The sequence below is a fragment of the Giraffa tippelskirchi genome, chromosome 5, assembly GCF_054371585.1.
Source record: "Giraffa tippelskirchi isolate mGirTip1 chromosome 5, T2T-mGirTip1v1.2.pri, whole genome shotgun sequence".
Lineage (NCBI taxonomy): Eukaryota > Metazoa > Chordata > Mammalia > Artiodactyla > Giraffidae > Giraffa > Giraffa tippelskirchi.
This window is the reverse complement of record NC_137279.1, coordinates 150,334,876-150,359,269: the sequence shown is the minus strand read 5'-3', so window position 1 is coordinate 150,359,269 and position 24,394 is coordinate 150,334,876. Positions and strand designations below refer to the sequence as shown.

The window sequence follows — 24,394 nt, the reverse complement described above, 5'->3', positions numbered from 1 at the left end:
CATGTTTAGGCATTTACATGCCTATTTTCTTTGTTGTTCAAACAAATTTTTGAATACACCAAGTTTGCAAATAAGGGTGTAGAGAAAACAGATTTACAGAGCGCTAGTGCATAGTTAGAAGGCTTGGTGGTTGCTGGAACTTCATACAGTAAGAAAAGTACTATACAACACCATAAAATATTGAGTTAGAAAAATCAGTGTGAATTCATAAACTTACAAAGAAATACTGGGTTCTAGTTCTATACTAAAAATGATCCAGCAGCAATAGTTGTAGCAGTACTTTTGCCTGCCACAAAAAGCCACGGGCAATCCTAGCAGCCCAGATTTTTATCTCTAATGTTATTTTAGGAAAAAATAAGATTGAATAGAGGGCAGTTGAAAATATTTTATCTATTATTTATTTATCTATTGTTATTATTAGAAAGTGAGGATGATTTCAAGAATGTCAGGGACATGGTTTAAGGACAAAGGTGCCATCTTAAAGGGATTTCCATCCACCAACATGTAACAATTTGAGCATTAGAAACTCAGTAATGATACTGAAAAAAGAAAAATTAACTCATTTTTAAACTGTGTGACCATAATATTAGATGTTAATTTATATTGACTTAAATATAAATAGAAAACATTAATATATAGGTACATTTTATTTATTCCATTAAGTATGTGTCTATAAAATATGGACAGGCCCTTTTTTCTAAGTATAAGCAAGATACAACATACATTGTTGTTGTTCATTGTTGTTCAGTCACCAAGTCACGTCGGATTGTTTGCGGCCCCGTGGCCTAGAGCATGCCAGGCTTCCCTGTCCCTCACCATCTCCTGAAGTTTGTCCAAGTTCATGTCCATTAAATCAGTGACGCCATCCAACCATCTTATCCTCTGTCACCTTCTTCTCCTTCTGCTTTCGATATTTCCCAGCATCAGGGGCTTTTCCAATGAGTCAGTTCTTCAAATCAGGTGGCCAAAGTATTGGAGCTTCAGCTTTAGCATCAGTCTTTCCAAGAATATTCAGGGTTGATTTCCTTTAGGATTGACTGGTTTGATCTCCTTGCTGTCCAAGGGACTCTCAAGAGTCTTCTCCAGCACCACACTTCAGTATCAATTTTTTGGCACTCTGCTTTCTTTATTGTCCAGCTCTCACATCCATACATGACAACTGGAAAGACCATTACCTTGACTAGGGAACTCTCAGTGGACCAAAAGTTTCCAGAAGAAAAAAAAAAAAAAGATTCTGTCTCAGAATCAAATGGACTGATAAACTCCATGGGTAATATTTTATAACGAAGCAGAAGGTGGATCCAGCAATTGCCCAATACTGGTGGTCATATACATAGTAATCAACTTAGAGAATTCAAAAATTTCTTCCAAAATAATGAATTAACAACTATCCCACTGTAAGAATTAACTAAAAAGTTGATCTCTCATCTTCTGGTAAATAAAATCTTTAAATGTTCTCTAAATAACCCTACACAATGAGTTATAAATACTATTCTGATATGACTTAGAAAGTTTCTAATATTTGTATCAGACTTGATCCAGTAACAACAAAATGGCATCATCTCAAAAAGCAGAATGGTTAATTGCATGTGAACAATGGCACTGAAGTCAGCTGGCTCAGGCTCAAAATGACTTCCTGAAGGCAAGTTATTTGATCTTTTTGTATTTTGGTTTCCTTATCTATAAATGGCAGTTGTAACATCACCAAACAGTTTCTTATCTAGTGGGAGTTATAGTAGTTTCTATATCAATGGTTACTGTGAGAATTAAAGAGTGAATATGTATGATATTATAGGATTGAAAAACTACCTGATGTCAAGACTTGATACAGACATAATACTGAAAGATGAACTCTCCAGGTCAGTAGCTGCCCAATATGCTATGCTACTGGAGAACAGTGGAGAAACAATTCCAGAAAGAATGAAGAGACAGAGCCAAAGCAAACACAACACCCAGTTGTGGATGTGATTGGTGATGGAAGTAAAGTCTGATGCTGTAAAGAACAGTATTGCATAGGAACCTGGAATGTTAGGTCCATGAATCAAGGTAAATTGGAAATGGTCAAACAGGAGATGAGTGAACATCAACATTTTAGGTATCAGTGAACTAAAATGGACTGGAATGGGTGAATTTAACTCAGATGACCATTATATCTACTACTGTGAGCAAGAATCCCTTAGAAGAAATAGAGTAACAATCATGGTCAACAAAAGAGTCTGAAATGCAGTACTTGGGTGCAATCTCAAAAATGACAGAATGAAAAAAAAAAAAAAAGACAGAAAGATCTCTGTTCTTTTCCAAGGCAAACCGTTCCATATCATAGTAATCCAAGCCTATGCGCCAACCAGTAATGCTGAAGAAGCTGAATTTGAATGGTTCTATGAAGACCTACAAGACCTTCTAGAACTAAAACCCAAAAGCAATGTCCTTTTCATTATAGGGGACTGGAATGCAAAAGTAGGAAGTCAAGAAATACCTGGAGTAACAGGCAAATTTGGCCTTGGAGTACAGAATGAAGCAGGTCAAAGGCTAACAATGTTTTGCTAAGAGAATGCACTGGTCATAGCAAACCATCTTTCAAGAGAGGACTCTACACGTGGACATCACCAGATGATAAATACCTAAATCAGATTGATTATATTCTTGCAGCCAAAGGTGGAGAAGCTCTATACAGTCAGCAAAAACAAGACCAGGGGCTGACTGTGGCTCAGATTATGAACTACTTATTGCCAAATTCAGACTTAAACTGAAGAAATTAGGGAAAACCACTAGATCATTCAGGTACAACCTAAATTAAATCCCTTACAATTGTACAGTGGAAGTGACAAATAGATTCAAGGCATTAGATCTGATAGACAGAGTGCCTGAAGAATGATGGACATAGGTTTGTGACATTGTACAGGAGGCAGTGATCAAGACCATCCCCAAGAAAAAGAAATGCAAAAAGGTAAAATGGTTGTCTGAGGAGGCCTTACAAATAGCTGAGAAAAGAAGAGAAGCTAAAAGCAAAGGAGAGAAGGAAAGATATAAGCATCTGAATGCAGAGTTCCAAAGAATAGCAAGGAGAGATAAGAAAGCCTTTCTCAGTGATCAATGCAAAGAAATAGAGGAAAACAATAGCATGTGAAAGACTAGAGATCTCTTCAAGAAAATTAGAGATACCAAGGGAACATTTCATGCAAAGGTGGGCACAATAAAGGACAGAAATGGTATGGACCTAACAGAAGCAGAAGATATTAAGAAGAGGTGGCAAGAATACACAGAAGAACCATATAAAAAAGATCTTCATGACCCAGATAACCACAGTGGTGTGATCACTCACCTAGAGCCAGACATCCTGGTATATGAAGTCATGTGGACCTTAGGAAGCATCACTACGAACAAAGCTAGTGGAAGTGATGGAATTTCAGTTGAGCTATTTCAAATCCTAAAAAATGATGCTGTGAAAGTACTGCCCTCAATATGCCAGAAAATTTGGAAAACTCAGCAGTGGCCACGGGACTGGAAAAGGTCTGTTTTCATTCCAATCCCAAAGAAAGGCAATGCCAAAGAATGTTCAAACTATTGCACAATTGCACTCATCTCACATGCTAGCAAAGTAACGCTCAAAATTTTCCAAGCCAGTATTCAACAGTACATGAACCATGAACTTCCAGATGTTCAAGCTGTATTTAGAAAAGATGGAGGAACCAGAAATCAAATGGCCAACATCCATTGGATCATCATGAAAGCGAGATAGTTCTAGAAAAACATCTATTTCTGCTTTATTGACTATGCCAAAGACTTTGACTGTGTGGATCACAACAAACTGTGGAAAATTCTGATAGAGATGGGAATACCAGAACACCTGACCTGCCTCCTGAGAAATCTGTATGCATGTCAGGAAGCAACAGTTAGAACTGAACATGGAACAACAGACTGGTTCCAAACCGGGAAAGGAGTACGTCAAGGCTGTATATTGTCACCCTGCTTATTTAACTTACATGCAGAGTACATCAAGCAAAATGCTGGGCTGGATGAAGCACAATTGGAAAAAAAAATTGACGGGAGAAATACCAATAACCTCAGATACGCAGATGACACAGCCCTTATGGCAGAAAGCGAAGAGGAACTAAAGAATCTCTTGTTGAAAGTGAAAGAGAAGAGTGAAAAAGTTGGCTTAAAACTCAACATTCAGAAAACTAAGATCATGGCATCCAGTCCCATCACTTCATGGTGAATAGATGGGGAAACAGTGAGAGATTTTATTTTGGGGGGCTCCAAAATCACTGCAGATGGTGACTGCAGCTATGAAATAGCATATTAAAAACAGAGACATTACTTGGCCAACAAAGGTCCGTCTAATCAAAGCTATGGTTTTTCTCAAGTAGTCAGGTATGGATGTAAGAGTTGGACTATAAAGAAAACTGAGCACCAAAAAATTGATGTTTTGAACTGTGGTGTTGGAGAAGACTCTTGAGAGTCCCTTGGACTGCAAGGAGATCGGACAAATCCATCCTAAAGGAAATCAGTTTTGAATATTCATTGGAAGGGCTGATGCTGAAGCCAAAGCTAGTACTTTGGCCACCTAATTCGAAGAACTGACTGATTGGAAAAGACCCTGATGATGGAAAGATTGAAGGCAAGGAGAAAGGGACGAGGTGGTTGGATGGTATCACCGACTCAATGGACATGAGTTTGAATAAGCTCCGGGAGTTGATGATGGACAGGGAAGCCTGGCATACTGCAGTCCATGGGGTCGCAAAGAGTGGGACACGACTGAGCAACTGAACTGAACTGAACTGAGTTGGCTTTATTAGGTGATTCATCAGTCTGGCAGCATCCCATCTGGCAACTACAAAGGCAAGAAGTGATACAAAATGGAAGTCTTAAAAGAAGGGTGTGGGAAGATCAGAAAAGAAAAGAAGAAAAGAAACTGTGATTTGGGGCTAGCACATCTTTTTTGATGGGGAAGGAAATGCAAGGATTTTATCATACAGATTTCCTTTTCTTCCCTTGGGGAAGGAAGTGGGGCTGAAAAGGGTCCACATGACAGATTACTTCTTTGGTGTTGTTATTTAGTCACTACGTCATATCTGAGTCTTTGGGACCCCATGGACTGCAGCACCCAGGCTTCCCTGTCCTTCACTGTCTCCCAGAATTTGCTCAAACTCGTGTCTATTGAGTTGGTGATGTCATCCAACTATCTCATTCTCTGTTGCCCACTTCTCCTGCCCTCAATCTTTCCCAGCATCAGGGTCTTTTGCAATGAGTTGGCTCTTTGCATCAGGTGGCCAAAGTATTGGAACTTCAGCTTCAGCTTCAGCATCAGCATCAGTCCTTCCAATAAATATTCAGGGTTGATTTCCTTTAGAATTGACCGGTTCAATCTGGTTGCTGTCCAAGGGACTCGCAAGAGTCTTCTCCAGCCGCACAGTTTGAAAGCATCAATTCTTCAGTGCTCAGAGCTCAAAGATACTGTTATGTATATCCCTTGAGGCTTCCCATGTAGCTCAGGTAAAGAATTCACCTGCCAATGTAGGATATATGTGTTTGATCCCTGGGTTGGCAGGATACCCTGAAGAAGGAAATGGCAACTCACTGCAGTATTCTTGCCTGGAAAATCCCATGGACAAAGGAATCTGGTAGGCTCCAGCCCATGGCATTGCGAAGACCTGGACAGGATTTAGTGACTGAACAACTTGAGGGGGAACCAGGACCCTGCCCTAGGGTTGCACTATTGTTTCTTGACTGCTCCTCCCTTGTCTCTGCATCCCCTCCCTTCTCTGATTGTTGTTCATTCAGTGCTTTCTGACTCTTTGTGATCTCATGAACTATAGAACACTAGGCTTCCCTGTCCTTCACTATCTCCCGGAGTTTGCTCAAACTCTCATCCATTGAGTTGTCAATGCCATCCAACCATCTCATCCTTCGTCCTCCCCTTCTCCTCCTGCCTTCAATCTTTCCTGGCATCAGGGTCTTTTCCCTTTCCTGATTAGCAACTGTTTGAAAATTTCCTGTGCCCAGAAGCTCCACCAGGGTCCTTCTCAGTTTCAGGAGTTTCCTATAAATGTTAACGTTTTAGAAGCATTGTTTAAAGTAATATTGAAATTATCTGAGCTGTTAGGTGTGTGATCAGTTCGATGGTAAACCTTTGTCACTTTTCTAATCTCTATTTAATTTGCCCTCTTTCTTAAGTCAATTTTGGTAATGCTTATTTTGCTAGAATATTATCCTTTTCCTCTGTCTTATCAAATCTGTTTCCATAGTTACTGTTAATATTTTCATAATTATTTTAACATCTCTTACCTTTGTAGTTATATCTCTGTCATTTAAGCTGATGTCTAGCTTGGAGACAGGAGGGAAGGGGGCAGGGTATAATTGATGAAAGAACCACAGCTGTTGAGGATACAACATAAACTGATTAGAAACAATTAGGCCCAAGTTGGTGGAAGATTCAACTTCCAGTAGACCTTGTACTTTATTGCATGCTCGTAATACATTAGCAACCTAAATGATGCACCCACAGGCACCATGGCAGTTCCAAGGTTGATCATAAAAGGCTAAAAAGTGGGCAGTGCCCCAAATCCTAGAAATCCCCCCCCTTCCTCAAAATAGTTGGAATAATCCTCTCATTCTTTAGCCTATGAAATTACTCAGCACAAAAACACTAACCACCCCTGTACCCCAGAGCTGCTCTCACCTTCTGAGAAGGCCTGCATTCAGCCTATGGAATGTGTATCTCTGCTTTCACTTTACTATGGCTTACTCTTGAATATTTTCCTGCATGAACCAAGGACCCTCCCTTGGTAGCCCGTCTCAGGAATTTGCCTGAGACCTGGGACAGGATCATCCTCTCAAATCCTGTTTCCCTGCAACCTCTTTACAAAAGATATTAATAAATCTGCTTCTTACCTATCACTTCCCTTCCTGCTGAATTCCTTCTGCACTGAGACATAAAGAACATGAACTTCTGAAAAAACAAACAAACAAAAAGAACATGAACTTCATTAGGTCCTGAGACAAGCTGTGTAGTTTCAATAGGAAAATTGTTGGTTTGAGTCTCACCTGAGTTATGGCATCAGCTTCTCTAACAGTTCTTTTTCACTGAGTGGTTATTCTATTTGACCAGACTAATTTTGCTGTCTTTTACTCCCAGGCCCTGGTTGGATGCTGCAGTAAGCCACCTGGATTCCCAGTTCTCAGGCACTCATTCTCCCAGCTGCTTTTGAAACAGGAAGGAAGGGAGCAGGGCACAATTTTGAAAGGATGACATAGCCTAAGGATATAGCAAACTGATTAGAATCAAATGGGTCCAAGATGGCAGACAAGTCAACTTTGACTAGACCTTGATCCTCCATATATGCTCATTATAACACATCAGGAAACTAAATGACACACCCAGAGGTGCCAAGACTGTTCCAAGGCTGATCATTAAAGACAAAAAGTGGACAGTGGCTCAACTCCTGGAAATCTCCTGCTCTTCCCGCAGATAGTTGGAATATGAAATTACCCATCACATAAAAGCTAACCACACCAGATTTTGAGGCCGCTCTTGTCTTCTGCCATGGCCCACACTCTGTGGAGTATGTTTCTTCCAAGGCCACACTCACCCTCTGAGATCTGTAGAGTATGTTTCTGTCTAAATAAATCCATTTCTTCTTCTTTTTTTTTTTTTTAATAAATCCATTTCTTACCTGTCACTTTGTCTCTCACTGAGTTTTTTTCTGCAATGAGACATCAAGAATCTGAGCTTCATTCGGTCCTGAAACCAAGTCTGTGATTTCAGTTGGAAAATCATGGGTTTGGGCTGGGTTCAAGTCCCAGTCATGTGAGTTAGAGTCCCAGGCAGGGTTCTGTCGAAGTTCAAGTCCATTCCTCAAGGGTTCAAGTCCCAAACTGAGTTTTGGCTGGGTTTGAGTCCCAATATGAGGTGGATGGTTTCACTTTGAATGTTGGAGGCTGCTGCTTGCAATTCTCTCTCTTTCTGGGGATTGTCTTCGCAAAAGTTAATAACCTTACCCATGGATATAGCTCTTTACTCAGGATAGCCCACACCTCACTGCTCATCCCCCTGGCCTCAAGGTAGGAAAATTCTGAAGGCTCATTCTAGGTCCCAAGTGCCCCATGGTTACTCCTAAAGCCTCTGTTGCAACTGCACAAGGAACAAATTTTCCTTCTGCCTAGTTCTCTCTACTTTACCCATCATAAATATTGTTCCCAAGAACAGTCCCTAAAAACCTCGCTGTACACAAATCTTACAGTTGCAAAGATTGTTTCTAGGGGAACCTGACATACCATATTCCCTTGAATGTGTTGTATTTTCCTTTGTCAGCTTTTGAGTCTTAAGTCTGGTTGTAATGTCAGCCTGAGCTATGGCAGTGCTGCAGATGAAGGAAGCAATTCTCTCTTTTCCTGCACGAACTAGAGGTAATCCACCAGTCGATGATGGTATAAGCAGATAGAGTATGAGATCCCTGGAATGAAGAGAACTAGGCATATCTTTGTTGGCTTAAGAGAAGTCATTTTTAGCCAAGCCATTTTATGATCTAAGCCTGGCCACAATGTTTGTCCATGAACAGGTCTCAGTGATTAATGATCTTAAGGGAGGCAAGGGAATGAAGGAGTAAAGAAAAAACAGTCAAGAAACAATAGTTCGGTGATGAAGTAATCCTAGTTTTGGAATATATGTAACAATTTGATACATGTCTTTTAGTTCCGCAGGACCTAAGGCTCTCACTCAGGTGAAGGATGGAAGACTGATGTTAATTCTGACTTCAGTCAACTAAAGCTTGGACTCTGTGGACCTTTGCCTCAACTATATGCTAAATTCTCTCCTCTGCTGAAGCCCCTTCATGGGCTTCCCAGGTGGTGCTAGTGGTAACGATTCTACCTCCCAATGCAGGAGACTTAAGAGGCCCTGGTTCAGTCCCTGGGTTGGGAAGATCACCTTTCCCAAGGAGGAGAACATGGCAACCCACTCCAGTATTCTTGCCTGCAGAATCCCACAAGCAAAGGAGTCTGGCGGGCTACAATCCATAGGGCTGCAAAGAAAGCAACTTAGCCCTCATACATGCACACAAACCCCTTCATGAGTATGCATGTGCCCTTAGCTTAAAACTTTCCCAATTTTGCTGTTCAGGGAGACACTGTTTTGGGAAAAATCCTCAGTGCTCTCTTTACTTGCTGCAAGTAATAAATCCTTCCTTTTCCTGCTTTGGGAAAAATCCCCAGTGTTCTCTTTACTTGCTGCAAGTTATAAATCCTTTCTTTTCCTGCTTTTGCCTTGGTTGTGTCTATTTATTGCAAGAGAATGGAGGAGAGAGAAAACGGTCACATCCCAGGTCTTGGGTTAAATCCTGGATGGGCTGCCATGTTTGGGTTTTTATCTTCATGTAAGGAAGAACTCAAAAGTGAGCCATACTAAAATGAAAGCAAGTTTATTTTAGAGAGATACACATTCCATAGGCAGAAAGGAGACTATCTCAGAAGGTGAGAGTGGCCCTAGGGTTTGGGGTGGAGTAATTTCACAAGCTAATAAGTGGGAAGATTATTCCAACTATTTTGGGGAAAGGGTGGAGATTTACAGGAATTGAGCCACTGCCCACTTTTGGGTCTTTATATAGTCATGATGCCTGTGGGTGTGTCATTTGCCATGCTAATTATTACAATGAAACTATAATGAGGCTCAAGGTTTATAAGAAGTCAAATCTTCCACCATCTTGGGTATAGTTGGTTCTAACTAGTTTTTGTCGTCTCCTCAATGGCTGTGTCACTCTTTTAAAGGTTGCGCCCTGCCTTCACATCATATTTTGGCTTGATACCTTTAAGACGTGAGCCCCGTTTCCTGGGTAACAGTGAGGTCTTACTCCTTCCATGATCCCTAATCTCTCCATACTTACCCTATCATAGGATAGAGAGCTCTGGAGGACCAGGCATCCCCACCAGGGGCTGATATTGTCTCCTGTTTTGTTTCCAGGCTCAAGAGGGAAATGTGGATAGGATCAGAAGTGGAGGTCAAGAAATCTCACTCAGATTTCCAGGATCTTACCCTGTTTAATTTTTCAAATTCTTTCAATACAAGTAATCAAAAACTTTTCAGATGTCAGATATTTTAATTAAATTATGTCCTTTAATTTTTATTATACAATTTTCATTTAGAAGTTCCCTGAAATTCACAAGAGGAGGGGAAATGAGGATGCACAGGAAGAGGGGAAGGGGAGAAGAGTTGATGTTTTAAACACATGGATGTACATATTATTGTAGTTTTTGTTTTGTTATTATTTTAGCTGCTGTTCTAGCAGTTGATTTTGACTATATCTTGCATAGATTTCTAGGACATCTCCTCAAAGAGCTGGAGAGAAGTGAGGAGTCATCTATGAAACTAATAATGACTATTTTAAAATTTTAAATGAAAGCTTTCGATTCTCAAAACTTAATGTTCTGAAGTTGTATACATTTAACAACATGATATCTAGCATTTAACATTATGATACTTAGTAGCTCACATGAAACAATCCATAGGATAAATATCTCCCAGAATTCAGTGCCTAGAATAAAATTTTTCTATCAAAGAAGGTTTTTTTTTTTTTTTTTTACCAAACTTGTGTGTTCTATCAAAAGAAACATACAAATTTCATTTAAACTGATATGAAGAGTTAAATGGCCCTTTCACACGGATCTTTATTTTCTCTAGTTTCCAGGAAATCTATAGTAAAACAGTCATTATAAACAGTCATTGTAATACTTTTCAGTTCCTTGCACAATTATCTTCTCCACATATCTTGGCTTGGCTTGGATTCTGAGCACTGCGGATTTTGATGTGGCTGAATATCTAGATTTTGTTTCCTTTAGAGAATGTTGAAGTTTATTGTGGAAATGATAAAATTACCTCTGATTCAGCTTGTCCCTTTAAAGGCTTGTTTTTAAGCTTTGTTAGGTTGGTCATAAAGTATCCTTTACTTTGTGGCTGGTTTTCACAGATTCACTATTGAATGTCCCAGAAGTTTTGAGTTCTACCCTGTGGTTCTACCCTGAGGTCTCCCAGCCTCATGTGAACTCTGGGAATTGTTGTTTTCAGTTATTCAGTAGTTGTACTCTTCCCAGTCTCGTGGAATTTCACTTACAAACTTGTAGCTTAATTTTCATGCAAAGACACAAAGCAATGACCCATACAGATTTCTAAAGCTCTTTCCCTGAATAATTCCCTCCCCTCTCTAACACTTTGCCTTGGCCCTCTGAGCCTCTGTCTTCTCAGCTAAATGAAGTCATCATGTTCTGCTTGAGATCCCTCTCTCTTTAGTCCAAAAAGTTCCTCCATGTTTCCTGCTGGGATGACATTGCAGTTCATCTTGTTTGTTTCCTTTCTCCAAGACATCATAGTTCTGCATTGCCTGTTATATGATAATAGTTTTTAAAAATCACAGTTTGTTCAGTTTTTTAGTTGGCTATATCAAGAGAGGAAGTCAGGGAGCAGTTAATACTCTGTCATTGCTAGAAGTCCAGTTCTCTTATTTGAAAATGTTGTATTTATCACTGTCTATTAATATAAGCAGCATCTAGCACACTGCTTGACACAGTTGGCATTGAATAACTGATATTCAATGAATGACTAGATGGTGATATTATTCACTCTAATGATTGTGACTCAAAGCTTTTGCTTGAGGCTCTGTTAGTAAGTGAACATTTAGCAGGAAAAAAATAAGTAAACTTGGAATTTCTGCTTATGAAAGAAATATCTCAAAGGATGCATCTAGTCTTGAAGATGTTTTGTAAAGACTGAAGGAATTTTAAATCAGTGACCATGTAAACAGATTCTTGGAGGGCACAAACAGAACCTTGTGTGCACCAGGACCCAGGAGAAAGGAGCAGTGACCCCACAAGAGACTGACCCAGACTTGCCTGTGAGTGTCCAGCAGTCTCTGGTGGAGGTGTAGGTCAGCAGTGGCTGAGTGCAGGGTCGAGGGCACTGACTGTGGCAGTTTTGACAGAATATGGTCCACTGAAGAAGGGAATGGCAAACCACTTCAGTATTCTTGCCTTGAGAACCCCATGAAAAGTATGAAAAGGCAAAAAGATAGGACACTGAAAGATGAACTCCCCAGGTCGGTAGCTGCTCAATATGTTACTGGAGAAGAGTGGAGAAATAACTCCAGAAAGAATGAAGAGACAGAGCCAAAGCAAACACAACACCCAGTTGTGGATGTGATTGGTGATGGAAGTAAAGTCTGATGCTGTAAAGAACAATATTGCATAGGAACCTGGAATGTTAGGTCCATGAATCAAGGTTAATTGGAAGCGGTCAAACTGGAGATGGCAAGAGTGAACATCGCAATTTTAGGAATCAGTGAACTAAAATGGACTGGAATGGGTGAATTTAACTCAGATGACCATTATATCTGCTACTGTGGGCAAGAATCCCTTAGGAGAAATGGAGTAGCCCTCATGGTCAACAAAAGAGTCTGAAATGCAGTACTTAGCCTCATTTGCATTAACAAAACTTAATGCAATCTCAAAGATGACAGAATGATCTCTGTTCATTTCTAAGGCAAAACATTCAACATTACAGTAATCCAAGTCTATGAAAGTGAAAGTGAAGTTGCCCAGTTGTCTCCAACTCTTTGCAACCCCATGGACTATAGCCTACCAGGCTCCTCTGTCCAAGGGATTTTCCAGGCAAGAATACTGGAATGGGTTGCCATTTCCTTCTCCAGGAGATCTTCCCGACCCTGGGAGTGAACCCAGGTCTCCCGCATTGTAGGCAGAAACTTTACCATCTGAGCCACCAGGGAAGTCAAATACTTATTTATGGGTCTTCCCTGCTGCTCGAGGGTTTTCCTCTAGTTGCGGGGAGCAAGGTCTTCTCATTGCAGTGGTTTCTCTTGTTGGGGTTCCCAGGCTCAGTAGTTGTGGCGCACGAGCCCAGTTACCCTGAAGCATGTGGGATCTTCCCAGATGGAACCCGTGACCCCCTCCCCAAATTGCGAGGCAGATTCTCAACCACAAGTCTATGCCCCAACTAGTAATGCTGAAGAAGCTGAAGTTGAATGGTTCTATGAAGACCTACAAGACCTTCTAGAACTAACACCCAAAACACAATGTCCTTTTCATTATAGGGGACTGGAATACAAAAGTAGGAAGTCAAGAGATACCTGGAGTAATAGGCTAATTTGGCCTTGGAGTACAGAATGAAGCAGATCAAAGGCTAATAGAGTTTTGCCAAGAGAATGCACTGGTCATAGAAACACTGTCTGCCAACCACACAAGAGAAGACTCTACACATGGACATCACCAGATGGTTAATACCTAAATCAGATTGATTATATTCTTTGCAGCCAAAGATGGAGAAGCTCTATACAGTCAGCAAAAACAAGACCGGGAGCTGACTGTGGCTCCAATCATGAACTTCTTATTGCCAAATTCAGACTTAAACTTAAGAAAGTGGGGAAAACCAATAGACCATTCAGGTATGACCTAAATCAAATTCCTTATGATTATACAGTGTAAGTGACAAACAGATTCAAGGGGTAGATCTGATAGACAGAATGCCTGAAGAACTATGGACAGAGGCAGTGATCAAGACTATCCCTAAGAAAAAGAAACACAAAAAGACAAAATGGTTGTCTGAGGAGGCCTTACAAATAGCTGAGAAAAGAAGAAAAGCTAAAGGCAAAGGAGAAAAGGAAAGACATAAGCATCTCAATGCAGAGTTCCAAGTACTAATGTATGGATGTGAGAGCTGGACTATAAAGAAAGCTAAGCACTGAAGAATTGATGCTTTTGAACTGTGGTGTTGGAGAAGACTCTTGAGAGTCCCTTGGACTGCAAGGAGCTCCAATCAGTCAATCCTAAGGAAAATGAGTCCTGAATATTCATTAGAAGGGCTGATGCTGAAGCTGAAACTCCAATATTTTGGCTACCTGATACAAAGAGCTGACTCATTGGAAAAGATCCTTGGAAAAGATCCTGATGCTGGGGGAGACTGAAGGTAGGAGAAGGTTGGATGGCATCACTGACTCAATGGATATGAGTTTGAGTAAATTCCGGGAGCTGGTGATGGACAGAGAGGCCTGGCGTGCTGCAGTCCATGGGGTAGCAAAGAGTCGGACGCGACTGAGTGAATGAACTGAATTGGACTGAAAGAATAGCAAGGAGAGTTAAGAAAGCCTTTCTCAGTGATCACTGCTAAGAAATAGAGGAAAAGAGTAGAATGGGAAAGACTAGAGATCTCTTCAAGAAAATTAGAGATACCAAGGGAAATTTTCATGCAAAGATGGGCACAATAAAGGACAGAAATGGTATGGACCTAACAGAAGCAGAAGATATTAAGAAGAGGTGGCAAGAATACACAGAAGAACTATACAGAAAAGGTCTTCATGACCCAGATAACCATGATGGTGTGATCACTCACCTAGAGCCAGACATCCTGGAATGCAAAGTCAAGTGGGCCTTAGGAAATATCACTATGAACAAAGCTAGTGGAGGCGATGGAATTCCAGTTGAGCTATTTCAAATCCTAAATGATGATGATGTGAAAATACTGCCCTCAATATGCCAGAAAATTTGGAAAACTCAGCAGTGGCCACAGGACTGGAAAAGATCTGTTTGCATTCCAATCCCAAAGAAAGGCAATGCCAAAGAATGTTCAAACTACCGCACAATTGCACTCATCTCACACACTAGCAAAGTAATTCTCAAATTCCTCCACGCCAGGCTTCAACAGTACATGCGCGATGAACTTCCAGATATTCAAGCTGTATTTAGAAAAGATGGAGGAACCAGAAATCAAATTTCCAACATCCACTGGATCATAGAAAAAGCGAGGGAGTTCCGGAAAAATATCTACTTCTGCCTCATTGATTATGCCAAAGCCCTTGACTGTGTGGATCACAACAAACTGTGGAAAATTCTTAAAGGGATGGGAATACCAGACCCCCTGACCTGCCTCCTGAGAAATCTGTATGCAGGTCAAGAAGCAACAGTTAGAACTGGACATGGAACAACAGACTGGTTCCAAATCGGGAAAGGAGTACATCGAGGCTGTGTATTGTCACCCTGCTTATTTAACTTATATGCAGAGTACATCATGCGAAATGCTGGGCTGGACGAAGCACAGTTGGAATCAAGATTGCCGGGAGAAATATCAATAACTTCAGATATGAAGATGACACCACCCTTATGGCAGAAAGTAAAGAAGAACTAAGGAACCTCTTGATGAAAGTGAAAGAGGAGAGTGAAAAAGCTGGCTTAAAACTCAACATTCATAAAACTAATATCATGGCATCTGGTCCCATCACTTCATGGCAAATAGATGGGGAAACAGCAGAAACAGTGAGAAACTTTATTTTCTTGGGCTCCAAAACCACTGCAAATGGTGACTGCAGCCATGAAATTAAAAGACATTAGCTCTTTTGAAGAAAAGCTATGACCAACCTAGGCAGCATATTAGAAAGCAGAGACATTATTTTGCTAACAAATGTCCACCTAGTCAAAGCTATGATTTTTCCAGTAGTCACGTATGGATGTGAGAGTTGGACTATAAAGAAAGCTGAGTGCAGAAGAATTGATGCTTTTGAACTGTGGTGTTGGAGAAGACTCTTGAGAGTCCCTTGGACTGCAAGGAGATCAAAGCAGTCAGTCCTAAAGGAAATCAGTCCTGGATATTCATTGGAAGGACTGATGCTGAAGCTGACACTCCAGTACTTTGACCACCTGATGTGAAGAACTGACTCATTTGAAAAGACCCTGATGCTGGGAAAGATTGAAGGTAGGAGGAGACGGGGAAGACAGAGGACGAGACGGTTGGATGGCATCACCGACTCAATGGACATGAGTTTAAGGAAGCTCTGGGAGTTGATGATGGACAGGGAAGCCTGGCATGCTGCAGTCCATGGGTCAGAAAAATCCGACATGACTGAGTGATTGAACTGAACTGAATTGACCATGGAATTATAAACAAGAGACCTTGACTTTCAGGCCTGTTTCTTATTTATGTTATCTTTTGACTGTGCAGCATGTGAAATCTTAGCTCTTGACCAGGGATCAAACTGTACCCCTTCCATTGGCAGGGGTGAATCTTAACCACTGGACTTCCGGGGAGGTCCTCAAGACTATTTCTAATGAGAAGTATTATAATAGGAGCTCAACAGTGCCTACATATAATCGGATATATTTATCCAACTATCTTAAAGGTTGAATCATTTCATTTTTGATGATTAGATAAGGTAGTCATGTAGAAGACAAAGTATTTCTTGTTTATGAGTAAAAATCTGAATACAGAAGACTTAGGAGTAGCTGCTGATATTATGTTTTTCTCCTCCTTTTCTTGAACTGCAGCGATAGGCAAAACAGCTTAACCTGTTAATTTCCTTTTCCTACTCTTTCATTTTCCCTTACTTCTTAACAACTATCCCTCCATCTTCTTACTCACTTCTTTCTAAGGTCAGATTTATCCTTCAGAAAAATCACTGCAGTAGTAGGCCTCAAGAGATTTATGGATATATCAATAGATTACTTATAATACACTGGTTAATAATTCATCTGGGAGCAAAGTTCTTTTATAAAGAAGTTCTCTTCACTTGAAACAAATGAATGACACAATAAATAGTATGATAGTACTGATGTGTTTCCACTACTTATATTCTTTATACCTCTTGAAAGGGAGATGAAATCTTGGGATTCAGTCACTTAACAAATATTCATTGAATGTTTTCTGTATGTCAGATTCAAACCTAGGAGCTGGTGACATGATGATACTGCTGCCTTCCTTCCAGAATATATAACCCAGCAAAAGACATTTAAACAAGCAATTTCAAATAAAAACAATAAGAATTGTTACAGAACTCACATCTGTGAGATGAAAACCAACTCTGGGGACAGTAACCTCAGATAAATCTTGCCAGAAGAGGGAAAGCTTGAGCTGAGATTTATAGAACCTAAAGCAGCTAGCTCATCTGGTGAAGAAGGGGGAAGATAATTTCAGGATAACAATAGGAATGTGTGTATGTGTGTGTTAGTGGCTCAGTCATGCCGGACTCTTTGCGACCCCATGGACTGTAGCTCACCAGGCTGCTCTGTCCAAGGAATTCTCCAGGCAAGAATACTGGAGTGGGTAGTCATTCCCTTCTCCAGGGGATCTTCCTGACCCAGGGATGGAACTCGGGTCTCCTGCATTGCAGGCAGATTCTTTACCAACTGAGAAACTAGAGAAACAATATGTATAAAGACCCATAATCACGAAAGTGTATTGGCACATTCAAGGAGCTGGATGTGGCTTGGTGTGGCTGAGGAGGGGTAAGGACTGGCAAGATACAAGGGTTATAGATGCCAGGTGAAGGAGTTTAAACATTTTCTGGTCAGGACATATCATAATCAGTTTTGCATCTTCATTTTCAAAGTTATTCCTGCTAGAATGGAGGATAGAATGTATAGAATAGATAGCCTAGGTAACACATAATAAGAGACTTGAGCAAAGACAAATCAGTATGCTTGCACATAATTGTCACTGAATGGTTGTTTGTTGAATGAATATATCAGCGAAGAATGAATATAGCTCAGTGTTGTTCACGGTCACACATGTATGTACAGCTCTAGGGACAAAGTGTAGATTAAGAGTTCTGACATGATCAAAATTGCATTTTAGAAGAATAATTCTGCCTGTAATGTACAAGGTGAACTGAAAAGGGAACAGGCAGGAGCATGCAGTAGCACCTGATCAAGGATACTGCAGTGGGCATGCAGAAGAGAGACTGTAGCCCACAAGGCTCCTCTGTCCATGGAATTCTCCAGGCAAGAATACTGGAATGGTTAGCCATTCCCTTCTCCAGGACATCTCCCCCACCCAGGGATCAAACCCAGGTTTCCTGCATTGCAGGCAGATTCTTTATGTCTGAGGCACCTAACTCTCCCTGAGAGTTAGGGAAGACCCTAACTCTCTTCAATTCTGTGAAGGTTGAGAGAGCTGAGGAAGCTGAAGAGGAAAAGTTTGAAGCTTTCAGAGGTTAATTGATGGGGTTTAAGGAAAAAAGTCATCTCCATAACATAACAGTGCAAGGGAAGCAACAAGTGCTGATGTAGAAGTTGCAACAAGTTATCTGGAAGCTCTAGCTAAAATAACTATAAAAGTGGCAACACTAAATAGCAGATTTTCAATGTATATGAAACAGCCTTATATTTCAATGTAGACTGAAACAGCCTATATTGAAAGATGTTGGCATCTGGGGTTTTACATAGGTAAAGAGGAGAAATCAGTGCCTGGCTGCAAAGCTTCAAAGATCGGGCTGAGTCTTGTTAGGGCCTTATGCAGTTGGTGACTTGAAGTTGAAGTCGATGCTCATTTACCAAAAATTCTAGGCCCATAAGAATTATGTTAAATCTGCTCCCAGTGTTCTATAAATGGAACAAAGCCTAGATGGTTAGCACATCTATTTATGACATAGTTTACTGAATATTTTAAGCCTACTTTTTGAGACTTACTGCTTAGGGAAAAAAAAGATTATTCCAAACTAATGCAGTTCATAGACAATGCACCTGGTAATCTAAGAACCCTGATGGAGATATACAGCAAGATTTGTGTTGTTTTGTGATGTTGAAGCTGAAACTCCAATACTTTGGCCACCTCATGCGAAGAGTTGACTCATTGGAAAAGACCTTAATGCTGGGTAGGATTGGGGGCAGGAGGAGAAGGGGACGACAGAGGATGAGATGGTTGGATGGCATCACTGACTCGATGGACATGGGTTTGGGTAGACTCTGGGAGTTGGTGATGGACAGAGAGGCCTGGCGTGCTGCAACTCATTGGATCACAAAGAGTCGGACACGACTGAGCGACTGAACTGAACTGAACTGAACACAGCATCCTTTCTGAAGCCCACAGATCAAGGAGTAATTTTGTATTTAAAATCTTATTATTTAAGAAACAGAACCATAGAAGACAGACATGTTGTTGCCTAGGGGTTGGAGTTGGGGGAGAGATGGATTGGGAGTTTTGGATTAGCATATGCAAACTATTATGTATAGAATGGATGTAGTTTTTTGAAAAAGATTATTTTATTTATTTTTGGCCACATTGCATAGCATGTAGGATCTTAGTTCCCAGACCAAGGATCAAACCTGTGTCCCTGAAATGGAAGCATGGGTCTTGGCCACTGGACCACCAGGGAAGTCCCAGAATGGACGTCATTAGCAATATTAATGATCCATGAGAAGGGGTCAAAATGCAAACATTAACAGGACTTTGAAAGAAGTTGATTCCAACTCTTATGGTTGACTTTGAGATTGCTCAGGGTTTGAGGGGATTGGCTCCAGTTTTGAAAGAATTTCTGCTGTGGGTAAGATGCTATCAAATAGCATGTATGCTTCAGAGAAATCATTCACAAAATGAAGGGTTAATCGATACAGCAAATTTCATTGCTGTCTTATTTTAAGAAATTGCCACAGCCATCCTAACTTCAGTAACCCACACCATGACTAGTCGGCAGCCATCAACCTCAAGACAAGATCCTCCACCAGCAAAAAGATTGTATTTCGTTGAAGGCTCGGATGATGATCAGTGTATTTTAGCAATAAGGTATTTTAATTCAAGTATGTACATTATTTTTTAGATATAATGCTCTTCCACATGTAATAGATTATAGTATAGTGTAAGTAAAAGTTTTATACGCATCAGGAAGCCAAAAATTTTGTGTGACTTACTTTACTGTGGTATTCATTTTATCCTGGTGATCTAGAACTGAACCCACAGTATCTCTGAGATATGTCTGTAGTTTAAAGCCTATTCCGAGAAGCTCTTATTTATTTTTAAATTTAAAATTTTATTTTTTTATCTTTTAAAATTACTGTTGAGAAAACTATTACAGTAGAAATGGAAGATATGCCAAAGGAAGAGATCATGCTAATAGATGTATAGAGAAGAGTCATCTTTTTTGAAATGTTTGATACTTGGTTTCCTATTCTAAGATTTCTCTGACCCTTTATTATGCTAATAGTATGTATTATAACTCTAAAGATGGCTGATTAAGTGTGTAGTGTTTCCAAAACATTTTTTGGCCACAAGCCATTTGTTTTGTATAGACATTCTTAGGGACATAGTTTGGGGAGGTTTGGTCTAGGCAGTATATCTTAAATATCTTGCTTTCCATTCCTTAGATAACAGAATCTTCAGGATAACAGGTCATTTTCTCCCAAAGTTCTCTGTATGTCTTCATTACCAATCCATTCTCCTGTTGGTGCAATAATGTTCAGAGAATTCCCTTAGTTCCTCTAGTCATAGTTCTCAACTGGGGTTAGTCTTTCCATGTTTGGAAGTCTGTGGAAATACGTAGGAGTGTGTCATCAGCCGCCAGGGAGGTCAGTCGCTCTGCGGTGAGCCACACAGTCCTGAAACTTGAAGAACTCCCCCTAAAATGTTTTCCCTATGATATAAAATTGCTAACAAGAAAGTCAAGAGCTCTTCAACTGCTGTATTATCAGTTGAACAAGACTTCAGCACATTTGAATAGTTCAAGTCACCTATCACTCTTATCTTATCTCTGTGAGCTGTGCAGAAAGACATCATCAACTTTCTCCATGGCCTATGTATAGTATACCTCTGCAAAGAAGCTGTAATATCAAAAGATCAAACCTTTCTGACCTAAGTGCTATCCACTTGGTCTTCTTGCCACACATTCTATCCTGGTCTGCCATGAGCTTCTAAGGACTTAACTTTTGAAAACTGTGAAGTATTATTATTTTTCTCATTTTTACAGAGGAGGAGCCTGAGATTTAGAGGTTCAGTAAATTGACTCCTCAAGGTTACACAGATAGCAGGTGCCAGAACTGAGCTTCACACTCAAGCATTCTGACTCCCAAACTCAGGAGCTTCACTGTTAAAATACGCCAGGTGGTACTTCATTACATTTTTCAGTCATATTTTGTTCCTTTTATATTATTATGGAATGCATCTTAATGATTTATGGGCTACTTTATTGTCCCAAATGTCTGAGACTCTGTTTATTATCAGATTAGATATTCACTGTACATGTCAGCAAGAGCAAGCCACAACTTTTTTCATCTCATCACTAAAACAAAGAAATTGTATTAGAAACTCGATCTCTAGTGTTTCTGTTTATACCGAATTTAATAATTTTATCAAGAGTATTTAGACTTTCACTCTCAAGACTTATCACTTTCAATTATTTCATATCAAAACTAGATTAAGGGGTTTTCTGTTACTATTTTGAAAACAGCAATTTTACTAGCAAACAAAAGTAGGTGTCTTAAGTGATATCCTCAGGGCTTTGGCCCCCTGTAGTGATCTACAAAACCCAAATTAAGGACTTGCGTTGTAATATCTTTCTCCTCTCCCTGAGCCCCAAATTGCCTTCTCATAAACTTCATTGTCAAAAGCCAAGGAAGAGCAATTTTGTTTCCTTTGAGGTAAAACAAAACAGATCTAAGCACTGCCTATATTTATGCTTTACAGTCAGAAACATCCCTCCCAGATCTTCACTGTTTTTGCTTTTCTGTCACAATATCTTTATCCATGCCACTGCCAAGTCGCTTCAGTCGTGTCCGACTCTGTGCGACCCCAGAGACGGCAGCCCACCAGGCTCCACCGTCCCTGGGATTCTCCAGGCAAGAATACTGGAGTGGGTTGCCATTTCCTTCTCCAGTGCATGAAAGGGAAAAGTGAAAGTGAAGTCGCGCAATCGTGTCCGACTCTTAGCGACCCCATGGACTGTAGCCTACCAGGCTCCTCCGTCTATGGGATTTTCCAGGCAAGAGTACTGGAGTGGGGTGCCATTGCCTTCTCCGATCTTTATCCATAGCCTGACTTTAATGACAATGCTATTTTCATAGTGTGTAAAAAGTATTTATTATAAAAATATTAGTGAACTTTGTGTAATGAAAGAAATGTAAAAAATAAAGAATCTCTCATTTCCTCCAAAAAAACACATTCATGTAGAATCCCACTCCAAGAGGAATTAATCTTTTTTTCAATGTTATAATGCTGTTTCGCTGTTCATGAGCTAATTTACATGAAAAATTAGCACACACTCCAAACTATATAGCATTTACTATATTTAAAGTAGCTGTCTTCTTTTCACTTAAGAAATTTTTTTCTAAATAACTTGCTTAACTGCTATTTTCAAATTAGGATGGCTGGTATTAATTTTATTATTAAAAGGTAGCATATGCCCATGGTATAAAACTTAAACGCAAAAGCAAATAAAACGTTATCTTTAGAAAGTTACCTTTTTACTGCAGATCCATGATTTAAACTACCAGAATGATTTTTACACATTAAATCACACACTAAGTCGCTTCAGTCCCGTCTGAGTCTTTGTGACCCCATGGATTGTAGCCCGCTAGGCTCTTCTGTCCATGGATTCTCCAGGCAAGTATACTGGAGTGGGTTGCCATGCCCTCCCCCAGGGGATCCTCCTGACCCAGGGATAGAACCCTCATCTCCTGCGGCTCCTGCACTGCAGGTGGATTCTTTACCATTGGGCCACCTGGGAAGCCCATTAAATTATGTATGCTCCTCTAAACCTACATATTTTTTGATTGTTAAAAATAATGCATCATGGTATAAACTCTCTTGAAAAAGTGGGAGCATAACATACACATTGCTTTGCACCTTGCTTTGCTGTCTCAGAAGTTAGAGATCATGACATACCAACTCAGATCAATCTCCTGCTTCTCAACTATACCGTACCCCTCACAGAATTGTGTCATTAACACATCAGTCTCCTATGGATGGATACATAAGCTGTTTCCCATTCTTTTGCTTTTAAAATAGCAAAAATAGGTATGAATAACATTCTTATTCATCCTTACACATATACGGGAATACATTTGAAGAATAAATTCCTACAAGTGAAGTTACTAAGTCATGGGAATCCTTGATACATAATACTGAGCTGCTGCCTATTAAAGTTTTCTCAATTCATGAGAGTGAAAAAGGCTTGATTTAGAGCATTTATATTAGTGTTATTTAAAAAAGAATCTTTTGTTATGGTAATACTAAATACAATATCCATATTTATGAAACTCAGTGTTTGTTCACAGCCATTAGGAGGTAAGCTCATTTAGGAGATAAGCTAATTAGGACCCTCCTGGTCCCTAAGCGTCATAACACATAAAAACATACCCATATACAGCTATATATAACTCTTGAGATGAGTTGCAGTTGATATATTTTTAACAGAAAAATGTTGATTAAATGTACATTAATATTTATTAGTGCTTTGAAGTCCATTCATTTTTTCCCCAGGGCTAAAAATTTGCCTGGTTTCCTAAAAGTTTGCAGGTCCTTAGGCACTGCTCCCCAGTGCTTAATGGCTGTATCCCGGTAGTTAATCTGAAAAGCAAATTGCCTCAGTCCTTTCAGTAAAATGTTAAGAGCCATCTATTCTGTATTCTCTTCTTCCTTAATTAGTTTAATAAAGTTTCAGATATTTAGCTAATACTTTGCAGGAAGAGAAGTATTCCTAAATTCCCTAGTCCTAGAAAATAGTAGCCACACTAAATAGGTCAAGTCTGTATTATTTAGGGAACAAGGAGACTTTTGTTGTTGTTTTTTAGAGGCGTGATCCTTGTGAGAGTAGGGCTGTGGATACAGGTGAATAAATTGCTACCCAGGACAACTTCCATTCCTACCAGGATGTTGCTGTCAACTGTGTAACAATGAAGGCATTCTGTCTAAGGATTTAAGGCTCCAATAAGTTTTTCAAAGCCACACTGTGTTTTGTATTTCATCAGAGAGAGGTTTCTCTGGATACTTCAAAAGATAATGATGTTTGAATAGCTCTTAGAAAGCTGCCAGAGTTTTCCTTAGAGAGCCTCTCTACAGTAGCTTTACTATTACTTAAAAATACGACTCACACTCCGATTTCAATCAACGTTAAGTACTGGGTCATTACCGAGTTCAGCGTACTTTCAAAGGCAGGCTGCCCGCTGTTAACGAGAATGCAAGCTGCGCATTTGGCAGCTTGGGCCGCCGTTTTCGTCACCGATCTCCACTTTGTCGCTTGCGTCCTTCGAAACCGCCCTCAGGACAAAGGGTGGTTGGTGGAGGTGGGGAAGGGTCCAGGCAAGGGCTGCTGTTAAGAGGAGGCTATCTGTGTGGCCTCTTTTCAGGTTACTGGGTTTCAATGTCAAGCCAGTTTTTCTCCTCGTCTCCCGTGAACCTCCGGTCTGAGGTCACAGTGACGCCCAGGTGGCTCAAGGCGCCAGCAAGGAAGTTTTCCCAGGGTCAGGACTCGGGAATTTCACCCGCAGGAACCAACACCAAAGGGCTAACAGTGACTCCAGCCTCACTGCACAGCCTGCACCGGCAAGAGCTTTGGCGGTGACGCTCCAGGCTACGCCTCTGCTGCCAGCCAATGAGAAGTGGGGGCCGCTTTGGGGCCTGCGCTCATTGGGTCGTGCTGGC

At 40.4% G+C, this 24,394-nt stretch overlaps 1 long non-coding RNA gene across 1 annotated transcript in view; it reads right to left on the bottom strand.

Annotated features, from left to right (window-relative positions):
- Positions 1 to 24,300, bottom strand: part of LOC145506332 (uncharacterized) — a 32,378-nt gene extending 8,078 nt beyond the window's left edge. The window contains exons 1-3 of the long non-coding RNA XR_014053765.1: positions 23,883 to 24,300; positions 6,895 to 6,952; positions 6,289 to 6,378 (exon numbers count right to left, since the gene is read on the bottom strand). This is a non-coding gene — a long non-coding RNA (uncharacterized LOC145506332). The remainder of the gene's footprint in view (positions 1 to 6,288; positions 6,379 to 6,894; positions 6,953 to 23,882) is intronic.
- Positions 24,301 to 24,394: the final 94 nt, after the last annotated feature.